The 18,068-nt window shown below is 33.0% G+C and overlaps 2 non-coding genes across 2 annotated transcripts; both read left to right on the forward strand.

The window, feature by feature from the left end:
• Positions 1 to 369: 369 nt before the first annotated feature.
• On the forward strand, positions 370 to 460 carry Trnam-cau (transfer RNA methionine (anticodon CAU)). The gene is given in 2 exon segments: positions 370 to 406; positions 425 to 460. It is a non-coding gene; the product is annotated as a tRNA-Met (tRNA).
• A 14,772-nt stretch (positions 461 to 15,232) lies between these two features.
• Trnam-cau (transfer RNA methionine (anticodon CAU)) lies at positions 15,233 to 15,323 on the forward strand. The gene is given in 2 exon segments: positions 15,233 to 15,269; positions 15,288 to 15,323. It is a non-coding gene; the product is annotated as a tRNA-Met (tRNA).
• Positions 15,324 to 18,068: the final 2,745 nt, after the last annotated feature.

Here is an 18,068-nt window from a genome sequence, read left to right on the forward strand (position 1 = left end):
GGAAAAGAGACATATGATTAAGTTCTGAAGACGCTACCCGTACAATCTGAATGGGGAAGCCGCATTGGAAGTCTCATTCTATTGGACATCTGTTGAGTTTATTATTCATAGGAAACAGATGCGACTCCCATCTTTATACATGGATTAACTGAAGGATAGATGGAGGTTAGAAGGGATCTATCTACTCTCCATATGTATAGAGGAAATAAAAGGCAACTCTTCTCTTTATATAGGGAGGAAATAAAATATCTGTGCGTGCGTACATTATTTCTGAAGACAAATTAAAAATAAGCTCTTACAAAGGCCAAAAACTCATATGGACGAATATTAAAATGAATTATTATTGACCAATACCGTAGATTAGCATGTGCCTCGGTAGCGCAGTAGGTAGCGCGTCAGTCTCATAATCAATGATCACAGAGTAATCTGAAGGTCGTGAGTTCGATCCTCACCCGGGGCATTATGTTTTAGCTACCCACACACCATCTAATTGACATAATTCTTGACAAACGACTGCACTTTGAGAAATTAAGGAAATATCATCGAGTTATGGTAAAGTTACTTTTTTCAAGTAAAAAAGGTGATGTTTAAATAATTTTCTCGTTTTTACCGATAACGTTTTTATATATAGGAGTAAAAAAAATAAACTGAAAAACAATGATAGGGATATTTCTGATTAAGTATTTAAACGACAATAGATTGACGTTGATATCCATCGGGCTTTTTGTTTATTTTTTGTTGAGAAATATATTCAAATATCTAGTTGTTTTAAATGGTCTGTACTTGCCCTGAGTTCTAAGAATCACTCATCTGAGCAAAGTATTTGGATTTGTATCCCTGTTGCATCGCAGAACATAAACTACGAGCGGAGAATGAAGTCGTAAGCATCAGCCGCAAACACGTCGATTTAAATGTAACCGGGTTTAGCTAAGCCTAAGCTGAATTAAGATGAAAGGCTTTTTAATTCATAATGAACGTCCTAGACTAGATAGAACAAAAACCGTCACATGTAAATCTTACTTTAAAATAATTGTATTGGACATTGCTTTATGTCAGGAGATTACTGTCAGCGTTTCTAACAATTAATCAATCAATGTGACACGTTAAAAGTATGTGAAGATTATTAACTCAACAAACGTGACATCAATATCTTATATAATCTGATTGTTAAAGTTCAAGAACGGCAATCGCGACAAATGTTTCCAAATCCGCTTGCTAGAATATTTTAAAAATGAGTTCCCGTATTTGACTGATAAGCAAATGGTGAAAAACGAACTAAAACCACCAATCGCTGCATGAACAATTATTATAAAGCATCTAAATTTGACTCAAATTTGTTAATGTGACATATAAATGGTACTGTTTTTGAAACTATCTGACAAGTTCAACGTGTGCCACTCTTGAAGATAAGAATTACTCTGAGCAAGGTCATAAAATGTTGCTTCTAACAAAGCAATGTCAGTCTAGCAGATGATCCCTATATATTACCAATGGTTGGCATGAAAAGACATAGTTGACGTTAACATTACAAAATACGTTTCTCCTAAAATACGTTTGTACCTCAATAGCACAGTGGTCCACAATTGACCCTTTTGGAAAGTACCTCATTGCTTATGTATCTTAAACGTAACCAATGATGTTAAATTTAATGCAAATATGTTGCCCTGTTCCAATGTTTAGTTTTACATTGGAAGTTTTCTATGTCGTCGTAAAAACGCTCGAAAAATAAGACCTGCAAAGAATATCTCAAAACTGAATCACCGAACGGCCTCCTATCTTGACTGTTGTGAACTGGTGTGATTTTATAAATTGATCAATAGAAAAGCATACCAAACAAACACTAATGAATGAGTTTTAACCAACAACAAACGATTTATGAAAAGCGTTGTGTATTTTCAAATCGAAAAATTGTTTAGAAAAGGTCAAATGATTTATTTCAACAAAGTGTTCAAATGGAGGTCAGATTTATTCAACAACGTGGTATAAAGAATAAAATAATAAAATACATTTTTACATCGTTCTAGCAAAGAACAATTCAACTAATACACAATTACAGAGGAGTGTGAACTCATTTATGTCTACGTAAATAAGATATGTGCTTATCGTTATATGGTATACTATAAAAAATTAACAGACCTATTTCCTTTACAATATGAAGTTTTAAAGATTTCAAATTAATAAGGAAAGTAAATTGAAGGATTGATTGCATTTGTTTCTAGCGTTCTTTCAGTGTTAAGTCATGAATATATGACAAGCTTTCACATTTCACTACAAGTGGTAAAACTTGTGAACATGCATTCATGCGTTCAAACAAATATGTAAAAGCCCTTAAACGCGATTAGTTTTTCATTGAGTGACATGTGTGTTTCAGAAATGTTTACCAAATTCAAATGGTCTTTAAAAGTTTTAAAGTTTTCGATGTACAATAATAGGAAATTGGTTAACTAAGATTTTAACAAAAAATGCTCTTTTCCTTGAGGTATCCGGGTTCTTACAATTTAAAAACTCAGGACATTAAGTCTTGAGTAAAAACGACAATGCATGTATTTTTCTTTCTGAAAGGATACAAAAAATGAACATGTAAGGAAAAAGTGCATTTACTTTCAAATTTTATGTTCGTACTAGCGGTCTACGCCGATCGCCGACGATCACAGACGATTACCAGCGTTCGCACAACGCTCTTCTGGATCCATACCAGCGACAATGGACGAATATCAGCGTTTCCTCAAAAGTCATAGAATACTAACTAGAACGTTATTTTGTGTCGGCCCCATAACCAAGGTGAATGACGCGAGGACAACTTCAGTGCCAATTACGCACCTCAGTTAAGGATGCAAAATCCACTTACACGTTACTGTAAGTAAAGGGCACTATAGAACAACTGTAAGACAAATAACGCCGCTGAAGATGGAAAACCTATTCCTGGAAAATTGCATCTCTCTTCTTTTTTTAGTCCGTATGACAGTTACATGTTTGACAAATTGACCATTACTTTGCAAAGTCCTTCCTAGGGAATTGACATATTAGTGCGTATGACGGTAATCCGCTTGATCGTTAGTCAGTATTTTCAAGATAGCTCAGGGATTTTAATTTCACTGAATTTAACATTAAAATGTGACGCCCATAGTCATTCATAAATTATCCTTCAACTTGTCTTATGATGTTTTAATGTCGCATAATGTTTGCTTCTTCTTCACTATAAACTTATACGAAAACAAGTAAATGATGATTCTTACAAATGTATTATTCATCGAAACCTGTTCAACATTCGATCAATGTCAAAATGTAATAAAATCGGAAGACATCTGTGTTGATTTGAATACCTTGATACACAGATGCTATGTTAACGTTTACTTGATTAAGCGTAGAAATATTTTGTAAAATATTTACGATATGAGCTTATAAATATTTAAAAACTTCATACTGTCAAAAACGGCCATCTCGATACATTAAGAACTTTAAGTGTACTGTATGAAATCTTTTATAGGTTTATTTTGTTTGATAATTCTTTCTTTACTATCAAAATGAAAAATCTAAGTAATAGTTTACAAATTAAATTTCAATACAATACACAATAACAACACAATACGTCTGAAATTCAATGAATGTTGGTCCGTACGTGTGCGTGCGTGCGTGCGTGCATGAATGTGCGTGCGTGTGCGTGTGTGTGCGTGTGTGCGTGTGTGTTATGCATGTTTTGTTACTTCTAACGCAGTATTACGCTAAACGCATCTGCCTTTAATGATCAAAATAAAATAGCGTATAATTTGTGAACAGATAACATAGAAATAAGCCTTCAGAAATGGGGTCTTCTCAATTATCGTGGCCACATGTCCTTTATTTAAAATGCGCCAAAATATCGTTAATATACAGGGTAATTGTTTGTTTTAGCGTAAGATCGCTATACATTTCACCGAGTGAGCACCAAAACCTATATTTCAAAAGTGGTGTAGCCACAAGTGAGACATTTACGAGGTGAACAGTTTTGCGATGGTTTACTAAAACAAATAACTTATCATTTAAGTATATGCTAAAAAGGATATGAAATGCCATTTCATTGTTTTAATTCAGAAAAGCTCACCAACTTGTTTTCGGAAGGCATTTTTTGGAAATGAAAACGTTGGCATTGTGTTCTAGTCCTGTGCGCGCTGATGTTTAATCGTGGACGTGAGAATGGGCTTAATTTTCAAAATAGTACAAACGATATCAAATTGATATTTCTACTATTTGGAACATGGAAATATGATTTTAAATCCATGATAAATCTCTTTAAATCACCGGAAAACATATACAAAAACATTTTATTTGTGCCATATCATATGTTTGCTTTTTTTATCGTTTTGATCAAGTAACTTATAAACATAAATATGCATTAAAAAACATTTGTTGAATCGTGTTAACATATATTGTTCGCATATTCTTCCGGAGTTAAACATAACATTGTTTTAATTCCAACGGAGCTCCACATAACATTGTTTTAAGTGCAGCGGTGTTCCACATAACATTGTTTTAAGTGCAACGGAGTTTTACATAACATTGTTTTAATTGCAACGGAGTTCCTCTTAACATTGTTATAAGTGCAACACATCCACTTAACATTGTTTTAAGTGCAACGAAGTTCACATAACATTGTTTTAAGTGCAATTGAATAACATACGGGGTACATAAAATAACACATATTCTTTAACATATATGATCATATAAAGTGGTATGTGTTGTGGAGTAAGCAAGTATAAAATAAAAGATCATGCAAAAAGTTTAGCTTTGATCATAATAAAAATCCACAATTATGTCGATTGTAAGTAATTGAAGACATATGGGCCTTATTCGACTGGAAAATATCTAGCGATCGTTGGCGTTCGCACCACAGCACTCTCGTATTTAGTTTAGTTTATCAAATTATCGTTTATTTGTTTTCGCTTTTGTCTAATTGACGTAATGGTTAAATTGATTCTAGTACCTTCTTTCAATAACAAATTTATATGAAGCAAAATATTGAAATCTCAATATGTAATCAGCTAAGATTTTGGTAAAAACGGAAGTCTAGAAAGTATTTAATTTTTTATTCTAATGGATCACATTCGGAAATTTAGTCAATAAAGTCAACGAGTTATTGTGTCGCTGATCATCAAATGTGTTCCATTGAGTTATATAGTGTAGGAAAGATTTCCAGTAACTACAAAAGGGAAGTAATTGCAAAAATTACACCAACTAAAATGTACTGACAAGACAGAAAATGCGGCGTTTTAGATTAAAATACCGTAGTATCGATTATAAATTAAAGTGGAACAAAGGAAAGTTATATATTAGATACATTTAGCATTGTAAATACATATTAGGTATTTTATAACTGGGTTCGAAACATGCTTGGATATTTTATAAATCTGATTGCCGTTGGCAATATCCAATATTTATATCTATAGATCTGTGATGTACATACTCTACATACATGTATTGTTTGCTGATTTCAAATTTTAAATGTTATTCATTTTTTTGCGGTAAATGCTTTGGTATAATTTAAAGCTTGGACAAACGCCACAACATAATAAACATTGAACATATAAATGATCTTTTAACAGTTGTATTAGAACTACAATTAGTGCGTAAGCTTAATAAATGTGATCAGATGCAGGTATTGGAATACACATAATTTATTAGCAAACGTCCTAATTGAACTGCAGTTTGTCTAAAGATTAATTAACTTCTTGGCCCTTTTGCAAAGTTAAATCAAAAGTGGTTATGCTGCCTTTACCGTTATGGAATATATTATTCTGATAACAAAGGCATGATTTGCCTATATCAGGAAAACTAGCCCCTCGTTAAGGCTTACATATTTGATTGCATGCTGAAAGTTATTTTGGTTTATTTTACGCCGTCGCGGAAAAATCAGTTAATAGAGTGATTGTGTGTTGTCTTCTTGACCTTGATTACACCTAGTTCGAGCAGCTAAATGTTTGATATCAGAGACCGATATTAAGTACATTTTTTATCTATATCATTGACTACACCTGGAGTTGAGAGATTTGGTTGTACAAAAAGGCCCCGTAATTCTTCTACAGTGTGTTGTTATTTTCTGTCTGAATAAGTCTTGTTAATTCAGTACTGCTTAACCCCGTGGTAGTGCTGCACTAAGGCACACTTTTTATCAACCGAGCAGTTATACTTGTGATTGATTTGACTTTCAGGATATCCAGATTCAACATTCACAAATACTATGGAAAGCAAAGCCCAAATAAATGAACGAATTCTCTTCATATATGCTTACAATTGCATCGAAAAAAACGATACAAAAACAGTCATTCCGCTTGTTCTTTTACGTAATCCTGGATAGTTAACATTTTGGTAATTATGACGGCTGGGTGTTACTTTGTTAGCAGTCTTTTAATTGTTAACTTTGTAAACAAGTTAGTATTTAGGTGTTAAGTATAAGAGTCATTGTGACAGCAATTTGAAATCATAACATATATATGGATAACATAAGGGTTTTGTGTCAAAAAGGTACACTCATATAGGTTAGCATTTCGGTCATTATGACAGCTGTTTGCAGTAATATTGGTAAGCATATGCTTCTTTGTGACAGCTAAGTGCACTAATATTGGTTAGCATTTTGGCCATTGTTACAGCTAGATGAACTCATATGGGAAAACATTTTGATTGAGATAAATGAACCGATATGGGCTAGTGTGAATCTTGATCGAAATAAAATAATTTTGGAAGACAGTTTTGAATCAGAAATTAAAGGCAAACTATTAAAATAGCTTTTTTTCACGATTTAGACCGCATCAATAGCAATTGCTAGCATTGTGAATGTCCAGAAAACATGTTTGTCAATATCAATATTAATCTGAAATACGATTTTCATTGACGAAATATGAAATGATTAATATTGTAGAAATAATTCAGCATTTGTGAAAATATATATTGACCTTTATGATAGATATCCTCTACATATGTTTGTCAATATCATAATAAATCTGGAAAACGGTTTTCTTTGACGAAGTATGAAATAATTAATGTTGTAGAAAAATTGTAGCATTTGCGAAAAGATATTTACCTTAATGATAGATATCCTCTTCATTTAATGTCTTGATTTACTGACGATTCAACATCAGAAACAGATGGTTTGTTATTTGCTTTATTTGATTAAGATTACTGAAAGAAGTTAACTCCAGCAATCGGAAACCGGGCATCTTTACCGATTCAGTAACCATATGAAAATATTACGATGGCAGGTACCCTTGCATTTGTGATTAAACGCTTCCAAGTTTCTGTAGACTTTTCGCCTTTGGATCTTTGCAAGATAGTTGCATTCAACGAAATTCACTATCAGAGGAAGATGAAGATTAAATGCAGAAATAGTGTGATTGATCTGAAATACAATACAATGTTGGTTTTGTTGAAGTGTGGTTCAAGTATTTTTAGACATTATAAGCAACGATATATATTTGTGGTCGATTTCTACAGTCCTCCAAAACAAAGGACATACATAAATATCACTTAAGATATATTCTCCTCCGATTATTACAACAATATAAGAACAAAGTATAACATCTTAATGGACACCAAACATCGCCACAGCATCGGGAAAAGGGAAGAATAGCCCTTCGTTTTGTTCATAGCAGTTGCAGACATATCTGTGAATATATTGCTTTGCTCTTAGATGTTATATTGTGGTGACAGTTAGATGCATGCAGCTTATTGGATGCTATCAGAGACCGATATTAGACGAAGAAGTGGTATTTGGAATAAAACATATCGAATAAGATAACAGTTTATATTCAGTGAATTATTCCCGATCCGAACGTTTATTTCGTGCAATTAGGTACGGTGGTATTTTGCTTCAGGAGATACAAGTAGACCTTTTATGACTTACTGCATATGAAGTCCATCGGTAAGTAAGGTCAAAGTTTGTTCGACATTTCACTGTGTGGTATTTATCCGTTTGGAAGAAACAGTTAATATTAAATTCACTGCCATTAATAAATTTTAACTATCACGAAAATATCATTCGTGTGTTTTACAACAAATCGAAGATAATTTTACAAACATAGCAGCATATGGAATAAAATTGAGTTCGAAAGATGAAAAGACATATGATATGTTAGTTCAATACATCTTATGCAACACATATGTTTAAAACATTTTCACTATAGCCTAAGAGTGTCGGATTATGTTTCTCTCTCAGCAAAGCATATAAATTGTATCGAGAAAATTCTGGTTTAACAATGCAATAAATAAGGATTTCATGAGAGATGAGTAAATATAATACGACCTCTCGTTCCGAGCCATGTATATTGCTTGAAACAATAGGGACATTGTCAGATGATAATACTCGAAGCATTAACGATTCCTACCAAGATTGTCACACGGGATTATCCCTGGATATAATTTAAGTAATAAACAAAATCAGTCATGCATCAAATTCAGTTAAACAATAACCGTGACGGGTTTGACAATGGAGCGTTAAGGAAATACAACAGATCGTGTGCAAAGAGACCTACATACGTCGGTCTTCATCTGAGAAAGATACGAGACCCGCATATGATTATTATTCGCAACAAGTACACCAAAGAAATAGTGGATCTGGAGGTTTGAATCGTGTTGTATCTTTGTTCAAACATGTGTTCAATTCTGGGTATAAATCGCAGTATATAATGCTGCATTTAATATCGTACTATAAGTTATACCTAGTATGCCTCTGTTCCTTATTGTCCGATATCAATTTTTGAGTGAAAAATGTGTTGTCTACTAAAACTGATGGTTATCAATTGTGTTTAATTACCAAATGGAAAGCGTCTGTCATTGAACAACCTTAAAGGCCTAGTTTAAGCCTTCAAGTGACCCCCCCTCAAAAAAAAAAAAAACAACAACAAAAAAAAACAAAAAAAAAACAACAACAACAAAATAACCGTCTATTTGTACACAACCTCTGTTAATTGATCTTAATCTTATTGCCTAATTGGCCTATCAGATCTCCAATCTGATATCCTGCTGTGCAGTTTTATTATAAAAATGGATCCTAAATGGCCCTGAGCCAATAAACGAAAACACAGGAAATCGGCCCCTACTGTGACATCAGTGAAATAAGCAGAAGATGCACAGAAGGGGATTATCATGCCAAGCATTCCTTAAACTAGGCCTTTAATCTCGATATATTCTGGAATATATATTTGAGGTGATTTTATACGTACCGACGTGCAACCAAGCATTGAGGGGCTGGCTCTTTACTCACCAGGATAATTGAATGTTTTCTCATCAACTGGCCAATTAAATCAGAAGTTTGAATTACTCTCTGTTAGGCGCACATTAATTACTGTTTAAACCCGCTTTTGGTGGGAACAACTCTGCTTGTTTTCTTAACTGAGTAACAAAGTACGGTTTGCCAATTATATTTTCAAATAATAGTAAGTTAGAAGTTATGTCAATTCAAAAACAACAACAATAAATAGTTTTACTTGCAATTACTTGTGTTTTTTTATTGATGCCATTGAAAGGATACCATTACTATACAGCATGACCGATTCCAAATAGCTTTAATAACGGCATTTTCATCAATAAGATGATGCCGTTATTTAAACGATTTCTCGCTAAATAGTTTTAGAAGGCAAAGTTAAGATATGAAAGCACAGAAACACTAATGTCTTACTGTTATGCAGTCTCATTTACAACTCTTTCCTTGTCTTACACAAGCCGCTTATACAGATGCAACTCCGCACTTGTAATAATGTAAGCTTGATCTGACAATTCCAAAACGAAATGAAATAAGAATATATCATTTGATGCGATTGGAACATGTTTGATAAAATAAGGGATTCACCATATATATTTATAACTAAGTCACCTCGTTTATCGCCAGCATTGTTCTAGATATGTATTATTTTGTAAAAAAAGTAAGATTTCATGTTGTCTGACAATGTTCAATTGTCCTCGAATTGTTTGATTGCAGAGGTTTTGTTTTTGAAACCAAACTAAGATAATCATTTATTTCAGAGACAATGCACTAGGTTATATCCTAAATATCTGTGAAGGGCACATAGCTTTAGCCAATAAATACTTTATATCTGAAATGCGTGCAATTGATTATTGATGCATGTTTAAGGTTTAGTTTTGATTTATATAAACGGATTGGCTACGAAATGCAAAGAAAAGAGAAATAATCATGCAATCCATATTTCCCAAAAATTTCGACGAATTTGCGAAAGGAGGCTTTATATCGGAAATGTAGAAGACGGCACCAAAATATAATTCTCAGTAGTTTGTTATTGATTACATGCATACGTAGTTTACAGTTTAATTTGATTTATATGTCATAAGAAAGTAATAAATGACACTGTTCTTGTAGTTTATAGTAATGTGAAGTAGTATTTAACGGTTCATTGACATTAGACTGTCTTACTCATACTGTTGGTTATGAGGTCATTTCTTGATTAGTTTAGATGTATTTGCTGGTGCTGATTGTCTTAGTGCGGCCGTAGTTGCCCAGTAAAGGTCTGTTTTTGTCTGGTCCTTTTTAGACCAACGAATGTTACGTTGTATTCGACATTAGAATTTCGTAACATGTAGTTACTTTTTTAACGTATAAGCATAAACTACTCAAATAGTATATTCTGATTATTGGCACAGAAGGGTGGTTTTCGGTCACAACATCTGATTAAATTAATTTTGGGAGTGAAACTAACTATACCTTTGTTATTATACCGTCGATCATGATCACCGTTTCTACCTCTATGACATTATATACGTTCTGAAAGTAGTAAGTATCGATCATTCTGATTAAACTACTAGTTTGATCAAACAGCAGCTGATTGATATTGTCTGCGTGCAATCGTTGCTAATGTATAACGATAATAACTAGCAAATAACGTTTTGGTGAATATTTCTTGGTACTATAAATGCATGTTCAGGAACATATTTACGCTTGTATTCTTCTTTAGTTTAACCATGTTTTTGGAACAGTAACATGTTACTGTAGCTATTTTGCTCGTTGGCAGAAACAATATCAAATCGAGTGTTAAAAACAGCTTGTCTTTGTAGTTTACATTGAGTTTTATAAAAATATAATTCGCAAACGAAACAAAAAGGTCATTGATAGGTGTATCTGCAATACATTTACTTCAGTTGCTTCTTTGATGCCTTATTATTTCAATCAGCTTTAAAGAACGATTGATCTTCAATATATTATTAAAATGGTAAATTTTAGACCTGAGAAAAAAGTATACTTCGTAAAAAGCTATGTTTTGATATAGCGAGTAAGAAGAAGCCGTCGACTAATTATAATTGAGCGTATATCTTATATTTTAATAGTTGTACTTGAAGTTTAGCAAGTGTGAACAGCTTTATTGTTGACATCAGATATCGAAAAAGGAATGCACAATAGTGGAAATTTCCTAATTTATTTCGAAAGCTCGTCTACAAACTAATTAAATTCTGGTCTCTTTGAAAAATATTAAACCGAAAGTAGATATCATACCTTTACTGCCATTACATGTCACCCTTCTTTTAGGCTCCAATCTGCTTGTTGTTTATTATCCTGCATTGTTATATACGCCGTTGCGGAATAATTGGATACTAGAGTGCTCTCCTCTTGTCCTTTTGATGTTGATGATACCTAGTCCCAGCAGCTTAATGGCTGAAATCTGAGATATGAATCACATTTGTTGTTAAAGAAGGTATTTTATTACTTCTGCAGTTACATGATTCGTCTGCACAAAAAAGCCCCTCTGATATTGGCTAGCATTTCTGTGTTAGGAAAGGGCACTTAAGATGTTAAGCATTTTCGCCATTGTGACAGCTAGGTGCACTCATATTGGTCAGCATGGTCACCGATATAAGAAAGAATGAATCATTTTCAAAAAAGCATTCTTCGGACAAATTTTGGAATCACAAAAGTTGAAAATGGAAGTTTTGTAGAATTGAGACTCTCATTGATACTAAGTGAAATTACAATGCTGTCAACACCCCTCCCCACACACACTTTCCATAAAACAAGTATGCTAGTCAATGTCAGTAGTATTCTGAATTATCGTACTCTTGGTAAAAACATGTCGAAATTAGTTTGTGGAAATACTGCCTTCATGCAAAACCATTTACTTGAATATTCAATATCCTGTTTATTGTCTTGCCTGATTTTCTTTGACGTGTTAAAACCAGGCACAGATGGTTTGTTGTTCTCTTTGTTTGATTATGACTCCAGCTAAGTTAAGTTATAGCCATTAGCTTTTCCAATGATAAGGTTTCCATACGATGGCAGTTACCCTTGCACTTTTTGTTAATCATCGTAAGCTATTTGCGTTTAACTAAATTAATGATCGGATAATGAAGACTTAGGGCAAAAATAGGGATAAAAATCTGTAATACAATACAAGTCTGGTTTTGCAGGATTACACATCCCAACAATATTATAGCAATTATGTGCCTGTAGCTAGACACTAAACTTTTCTAAAGCTTTGATGTGCATCAGGATAAAAGATGAAAATAGCCATTCGCTTGCAGTCCTAGAGTTATTTTTGAACATTTTGCTTCGCTCTTCGCACTTAGATCGTGGTGACAGTAAGGTGCAAACGGCTTAACAAATGCAAATAACAAAACAAATAAACCGATATTGGTCGAGTAATTGGAATCTGGAATAAACCATATCAAACAAGATAATAGTTTATATTCAATGAAATACCCTTACCCTAACTCTGGTGCGTTGGTTTTTTTTTCATTTAGGATATAAAAGTACATTATAAACGATTCACGGTAATTGTAATTACAACATTTGGTATGGTAAAGCCTACTTTGAATTCCATAGGAATAATTTGCGTTTTCTGTTATTGAGGAAATTCAGAAAATTATCATCCGTGACATTTCCTACAAATCAAAAATGCGTTTGCTTCGTTCACCGTGGCCATTAAAATTATTTGTCTCGAAATAAACATATATTAGTGATATTAAGTATAATCAATTCGTAAACGTGATACAACCACAAGGGCATTGATCAGACGAAGTCACTCTGTATACGCTTCCTCGCTTAAGTTTAGTTTCAGGTCCAAAATAGACACATTATTGTCTCATCTTTATGCAGAAACACAGACAACCATTTCCCTCTCTTACCCAAGCATCTCATTCATTTGCAACTTCACATTTATATAATGGTTAGCTTGTTCTGACATTTCCGAAACGTGATAATATTTTTTTTTTATATTGGTAAGATTTTAAGATCTATGAATGTGAGGTATTCACCATAAATATGTGCTTATCGATGTTATATCGTTTAGAATCAAAATTAATTTTAAACTATTTCTTTGGCGAAATACAACGTATGTTGTTTGTTGCGCATGCGCACAATCCAATTGTTCGTTACGGAAAACCCAATGCGGACGAGTGAATTTCGAACAGTTCTGTTATCAATGATATATTTTTTTATTTCTTTTTTGCAATATGTTTTCGAAAGCTCGAATGCAACACGTTCGTCAAGCACGAATCTTTGAATCATGAACAGTTCATCGAAATAGATGGAGCTATGAAAAGGTTTATTGCTTCCAAATAAGTATATCATATCGCTGGCCGATACTTGGACTGTGATGAAGAAAGTCATTTTATCATCCAATTAAGAAATCAATTTCAACGGTCAAGTCAATGAAAATGGGTTAATGTGGTGTTGTCTTATATTGATCGAGTTTTATTTATGACGATTATGAAAACTTTAAGGATATCTGAAACTGATAAATTAAGTAAAAGTGATGAACAGAGAAAAACACAATTAACTTTATATTGTTTTGTTGCTGTGAAGGAGTTGGAAGATTTATATTGGCGATAAGCATTTTTTAAATGAAATTTAAATGGGCATTTCCTGTGATATGATTAGAACCAAGCCAATAAAAATTGACGATTTTCTAACACTTAAAACATCGACACTACAATAGTGGTGTAGAACCCTTTTTTCTATGCTTTCGAGTTGCTTGTAAGCCTTGTAAATTAGTACTAAAAGGGACCTTAAGGAAGATTTATATGCATAAGTGCCTAAAAAATAAACCAAGAGTAGCAAAAGTTGAAAGTAACACAGACAATATTCTGTGGACAGGATGCATATATTGTGGAACTTTCAGAATGTTTTTGTGTATATTTATATATAATAATAAGCATTTATTATAACTTTCGGAAATACTCTCATTATTGCTGTCCTGATGTCCATATTTATGTTTTAATCATGCGTTATATTGAAATAAGAAATTTATCATGTACGAACTAACTTTATGTGAACTGTGTTGAAATGTTATGTTATGCCTATTGCCAGTTAAGTGATATTGATACTTTAAAGCCATTTTAAACTCATTCAAACTGAATACATACTGGTTTTCCAATTAAGCAAACATTCGCATTTTAACAAGTACATGGAAGAGAAATAAAACTTAAGTAAAGGTAAACTTTTAAACATGATATCATTTAATTAATGCCTTCCCTTGATTCAATGTAAATCTTATTATGATTTCCAATATTGCTATTTATATCTCAGCCAATAAAAGTAGATGTTACAACAACCAACATGCGGCAAAGGGTTCAAGATACTGTCGTTTGAGAAAAATACATAGTCAATACCCGTGGCTATAGAAGTAAAGTACTTCAATAAATTATATGCTATTTATAGTTCAACTGTACACAAATATATACAAGCATTTATTTACAACAACGACATAGAAAGCAATGTATCTTCATGATGTTACATCCGTTTGACACATTCCATGCACGGCAGACTATTGTCTTTAAAACCACTTAAAAGCTTAATTTTGAAAAAATGATTATTTTAACCAGTATGCGTTAAAACTAATATATATTCTTAAGATAGCTAATTAAGTATTATTAACAGGTGGTTCGGTGGCCGGGGTTTAGTAATAATTGGAAAAGAGACGTATGCTTAAGTTCTGAAAACGCTACCTGTTTAATCTGAATGGGGCAGCCGCATTGGAAGTCTCATTCTATTTCATATCTGTTGAGTTTGGGGAAATGAGATTCGACGCTCATCTCTATACCTGGATAAATTGAAGGAGGGATAAAGGGATCCATCTACTCTCCATATGTATAGAGGAAATAAAAGAGAACTCTTTTCTCCATATAGGGAGGAAACAAAATATCTTCGCGTGCGTTCATTATTTCTGAAGACAAATTAAAATAATCTCTTACAAAGTACTAAAACTCATATGAACGAATATTAAAATGAATTATAAGTGACCAATGCTATTTTTCAGTATGTGCCTCGGTAGCGCAGTAGGTAGCGCGTCAGTCTCATAATCAGTGATCACAGAGCCATCTGAAGGTCGTGAGTTCGATCCTCACCCGGGGCATAATGTTTTAGCTAACCATACTTCATCTTCATCAATTCTTGACAAACGACTCCAGTTTGAAAAAGTAAAGCTATATATCATGGAGGTATGGTAAAGGTACATATTTTCAAGTAAAGAAATGTTAGGTTTAAATCATTCTACCGTTTTAACCGATAACGTGTTTATATATAGGAATAAAAAATAAACGAGATATTTAAGATTTAGTATTTAAACGACAACAGATTGACGTTAATATCCGACGGGCTGTGTTGTACATTTTTCTTTTGAAGAAATATCTTTCAATATCTAGACGTTTTAAATGGTCTTTACCAGCCCTGAGTTCGGTATCGTCTAACAATCACACACCTGGGCGAAGGGTTTGAAATTGTCTCCCTGTTGCATCGCAGCGCATAAACTAAAAGCGGGGAACCAAGTCGTAAGCGTCAGCCGCAAACACGTCGAGTTAATTGTTACTGAGTTTAGATAAGCCTTAGCTGAATTAAGGGGAACGGCTTTTCAATTCATAATGAACGTTCTAGACTAGATAGAACAAAAACCGTCACATGTAAATCTAACTTCAAGATAAATCGATTGGACGTTGCTTAATGTCAGGAGATTACTGTCAGCGTCTCTAACAATTAATCAATCAATGTGACACGTTAAACGTATGTGAAGATTATTAACTCAACAAACGTGACATCAATATCTTATATAATCTGATTGTTAAAGTTCAAGAACGGCAATCGCGACAAATGTTTCCAAATCCGCTAGCTAGAATATTTTAAAAATGAGATCAGTATTTGACTGATAAGCAAATGGTTAAAAACGAGCTAAAGCCTTCAATCGCTGCATGAACAATTATTATAAAGTATCTAAATTTGACTCAAATTAGTTAATGTGACATGTAAATGGTACTGTTTTTGAAACTTTCTGACAAGTTCATCGTGTGTCACTCCGGCGGATTAGAATTACCTTTCAAGAGCAAGGTCATGAAATGTTGTTTCTAGCTAAGCAATGTCAGTCTAGCGATGGATCCCTATATATTACCCATGGTTGGCATGAAAAGACATAGTTGACGATAACATTACAAAATACGTTCCTCTTAAAATACATTTGTACCTCAGTAGCACAGGGATCCCAAACTGACACTTTTGGAAAATACCTCTTTGCTTATATATTTCAAACGTTACCAATGATGTTGAATTCAATGCAAATATGTTGCTCTGTTCCAATTTTATCGTTTACATTTTAATTTTGCTATGTTGTCGTAAAATGCTCTTATAATTAGACTTGAAAAGAATATCCCAAATGTGAAAACTGAATGACCGAATATAAACGGCCTCCTATCTTGACTGTTGTGAAATCGTGTGATTTTTTAAGTTGATCAACTGATAAGCATACCAAACAAAATTAGTGAGTTTTAAACCACAACAAACGATTCATGTAAAGCGTTGGTGTAATTTCAAATCGAAAAATTGTTCAGAAAATGTCAACTGATTTATTCCAACAGAGTGTTCAAATGTAGGTCAGATGTATTTAATAACTTGGTATAAAGAACAAAAAAGAGCTTTCTTACATCGTTCTACCAAGGAAGAATTGATCTAGTTCACAAGTGATGAGCAGTGTGAACTCATTTGGGTCTAAGTATGTAAGATCTGTATTTTTCATTATATGGTATACCATAAAAAGCAGATTTATTTCGTCTACAACGTTTCCTTAACAATTATTAACTTTAATTTACAAAATTTATCATTATTAAGGAATGTAAATTTAAGGACTGATTGCGTTTGTTTCTGGCGTTCTTACAGTGTTAAGCCATGAATATATGATAAGCTTTCACATTTCCCTAGTAGAGGTTAAACTTGTGATGATGCATTCATGCGTTCATACAATATGTAAAAGCCATTACACGCGATTAGACTTTATTACATGATATGTGTGTTTAAGAAATGTTTACCAAATTCAAATGGTCTTTAAAATGTGACTTAAAGTATCCGATGTACACTAATGGGAAATTTGATTGCTGGTCAACCAAGACTTATCAGTACTCTTTTGTAGAGGAAGATTATATCAACAATATACCCTTAAAAATATTGCAGATGGGCGATTTTGAACATGAAATATTGAAATGTCGGTCATTTCACTTCCGATTTAGGTATAATAAAGAACAAAAATACAAACCGCCATAAACATTAAATGCATTTTTTGTCATTTATTTATTAATACTAATTAGGCAATAATGCCTTAAGGGAAACCAAAACTATACGAGAGACATCAGACAGCAAAATTTAACATTACGGCAAATAGCATGATAAAACCAAAATCTATTTTAGCATCGACAGCTTTATTGTACAAAATTAAACAATGTTAAACGGTTACATTTTAGTGCGAAATAACCTAATTATGAATTGAATATGCTGAAACTTATTTCATTAATTTAAAAGTGAAAAAAAGTATGCTAAGCGTAAAAAATGAATATGAGTATTATCAACCATGGTAGAAGATCAGGGTTGATTTCGCCTTGGGAATTGACATTTATTTAGCTATTCGTTATGATGTAATATTCATATATGATGATGGCATAATTTCTATGCAAACCCAGAATGCATAACCTTTCAGGCTTAGCAATTAAAGTTTTATATTGTTCAGGGAAATCCTGTTATAATTTCACATGAAATCGAATGAAACACCTTGTTGTTTGAGGTAATTGTCCAAACTGATTGAAGTGTGAACGCTTGTTCAAGCCGATACCTTTTAATAGAAAGG

This window comes from Mya arenaria, chromosome 7 (genome assembly GCF_026914265.1).
Source record: "Mya arenaria isolate MELC-2E11 chromosome 7, ASM2691426v1".
Lineage (NCBI taxonomy): Eukaryota > Metazoa > Mollusca > Bivalvia > Myida > Myidae > Mya > Mya arenaria.